This window comes from Carlito syrichta, unplaced genomic scaffold (genome assembly GCF_000164805.1).
Source record: "Carlito syrichta isolate Samal-C Ts95f unplaced genomic scaffold, Tarsius_syrichta-2.0.1 Scaffold312149, whole genome shotgun sequence".
Lineage (NCBI taxonomy): Eukaryota > Metazoa > Chordata > Mammalia > Primates > Tarsiidae > Carlito > Carlito syrichta.
Genome location: NW_007256245.1, coordinates 24,745 through 28,006, shown reverse-complemented (window position 1 = coordinate 28,006; position 3,262 = coordinate 24,745). Strand labels below are relative to the sequence as shown.

The window sequence follows — 3,262 nt, the reverse complement described above, 5'->3', positions numbered from 1 at the left end:
ATTTATTTATGTATTAAATAAATTATACCAAATAAGCATATCTATCATATTTCTTGAGTGTCATTTTTCCTCAAGCCTATACCATATCATTTTGATTACTCTTCACGTTATGATAGCCATAAAATAATTGCTGCTCTCTTATTTTGTATATTTATTTTATGAGGCTGGTAATCATTGAATATACAAAAGGATTTTCGTTGGTATTGAATTAAACTTATTTTTACCTTAGAGCTTTTATTATCTTTGCAACACTTTGTCTTATCAGCTTAAGTATAGCTTTTTATTTATTTATGACTTTCTTTACCATTAACAATTTGTGTTGGCCAAGTGTGGTGGCTCACACCTATAATCCCAGTACTTTAGGAGGCCAAGGCAAGGCAGGAGAATCACTTGAGCCCCAGGAGTTTGAGTCCAACCTGGGAAACATAGCAAGACCTTGTCTCTACAAAAAATAAAAAAATTAACTGGGCGTGGTGGCATGCACCTGAAGTCCCAGCATCTCTGGAGGCTGAGGTAGAAAGATCACCTGAGTCTAGGAGGTCAAGGCTGCAGTGAGCCATGACTCTGCCACTGTACTCTCTCCTGAGTGAGACCCTGACTCAAAACAAGCAAACAAAGCCAATTTGTTTCTTTCCTTAAATAAGTACCTTATATTTGGTTAAGATAACATCTGAGTATTTCAAGGTTTTTTTTTTCTTCTTTATTTTAAAGATGTGGGGTACCATTCAGGGCTATGTGTACAAACATTCATTTTACAGGTAGCTTTGTTGATGAAGTGTGCCCCTCCCTCCCCTATTTAAAGGTTTTTATCTTTTGTTAATGGAATTTTTATTTTGCTATATATTTTATTTACATGTCACTATAATTTAGGAATTCAATATAAGTAAATATATTTTACATGTTACATTTACTGCTCACAGGGAAAGGTATGGTATTGACCAAACTATCCTATAAGGAGTCTTTTAAAAAATTTTCTTTAGGGATTTCTGTGACCACAACTTCTGCCGTAGTTAACAGAGAGGCCACCCCAGCAGCAGTCAATAAAGCTGTTCTTACAAACTTTGTTGGGTCGGTGATTCCTTTTTCCACCATATTCACAGAATCTCCAATCATAGCATCATAATCAGTTTCTGAGGAATTCTGCATAATTTTCTCAACTATCAAAGAACCTTCAATGCCTGCATTCTTGGCAATGGTTATTACAGGAATTTTGAGTGTTCTTTTCATAATTTCTCTACCAATTTTTTGATCTTCGTTAGCTGGAGCTAATGAGTCCAAGGCACCGAAGCAGGGCACAACCCCTGCCCAGAACAATGTCTTCTTCCACAGCTGCTTGTTTAGCATTAAGGGCATCTGTAACCCTGTCTTTCTTCTCATTCACTTCAACATCACTTGTCCCATCAGCTACTCCATCTGAGAGCTTTGCCAGATGTTCATTCAGCTTTTCCCTCTCATATTCACTAGTTGTGACATCCAACTGCTCAATGATTTCTGTTTAAAGTTTAAAAAAATTCTCCCTCATAGCCTGGAGACACTCATGAAAAAAGCCAGAAACTTATAGAACTTACTGAGAAAGGGTCTGGGAAAAAAAGAAGAAAAGAAGGGAATTAACAAACAAACAAACAAACAACCCACACCTTGGAGATTTGGTGATTGGACTATATGTGCACATTGCAGATTTCTGGTCTTAAATCATACTTCATTTAGACCAGGGGTGTCCAACCTTTTGACTTCCCTGGACTGCATTGAGTAAAGAGGAATTGTCTTGGGCTGAACATAAATTATATAATATAGTCAGTTTGTATGTGTGTGTGTGTGTGTGTGTGTGTATATATATACACATATATGTGTATATATATATACATATATATGTGTATATATATATATATAAAATGACTTCCAATTTTTTTTTTAGATTAGAAAATATAGTTTATTTAGAAAGTAAATTAGAGACAGAAAGAGGAGAGTCACCTCCCCATGGTAGGAGAGGGGGCCAAAACCAGGAAGCATGGCAACAGCTATAGCTCAAAGAGCACATGGCCATACCAGAGTCTAGCAGGGCAATGACCAAGATGACCTAGCAATGTCGTGGCTTCCAATATTTTTATTATAAAGTTTAAAAAATGAAAATATTTTATGTCTGGTTTGATGGAAGTGGTGGGTTTGATGGAAGTGGTGGCAATTCTTAGTGACTTCTCAAGGTGCTTGTCAGAAATGTTCAAATTTTGTCTTCGTGTGCTTCATAATTGAAAATGGCTGCTCACAAATGTATGTGCTGCCATAAAACAATATCATGAGTAAGACGTGATTGTGAACTTCAAAAAAGGAACTACGTATGAATCACAAAGAAAATAAACACTAGGCCGGGCTTGGTGGCTCAGCCTGTAATCCCAGCACTTTGGGAAGCTGAGGCGAGTGGATTGTCTGAGCCCACGGGTTTGAGACCAGCCCGGGCAACTTGGCAAGACCTCGTCTTTACAATAAATAAAATATTAGCTGGGCATGGTAGTGCATACCTGTAGTTTAGGCTACTTGGAAGGCTGAGGCAGAAGGATCACCAGAGCCCAGCAGGTCGACACCGGGATGACTGTGAGCGTGCCACTGCCTGCACTCCAACCTGGGTGATGGAGTGAGACTCCAACTCAAAAAAAAAAAGAAAGAAAGAAAAGAAAAGAAACACTAAAAAACATATTATGTTAAAGGACTTTGTGGGGATACATTACCAGCTGTGTGGGCTATGAGTTGGACGTGCCTGATTTAGACCAGTGGTCATTGGATTGAAGACAAAAAGGCACCAGTGTGACAATTCATTTTTACTGGCCTTTTCCATTTTATAAAAGTCCTTTTATTCTTTTCTCTCTTTTTTCTTCCATAGCTAATCTCCTTGAAAAAAATACCTTGCTGGGGGTGGTGGGGGGTGGGTGAAAGAAAAAAAAGAAAAAATACCTTGCTGGTTTTTCTTTTTTTACTTCCTTGGCATTTACTCATTTCACTAAAATTTGACTTTTGTCCCTACCCTACTGAAATGTCCTAGTTAATGTCCTTAATGATACTTCTCTGCCCTTATCCTAATTTACTTTTTACAGTATTTGAGACCGTTAATCACTTCTTTTTTGATAGCTTCCTCTAAATCAACTTAAGTAATCACTTTTCTTTTTCCTCTTCATTTTCTTCCTACATCTCTGAACTCTTTCTTTGTAGTTTCTTTTTTTCCTTCCATCATGTTGGGAATTCACTGGGATCTATGTTTGAACTTCTTTTT

General features: G+C 37.4%; 1 pseudogene; it reads right to left on the bottom strand.

The window, feature by feature from the left end:
- Positions 1-948: 948 nt before the first annotated feature.
- On the bottom strand, positions 949-1,491 carry LOC103272143 (annotated as a pseudogene).
- Between the last annotated feature and the right edge of the window lie 1,771 nt (positions 1,492-3,262).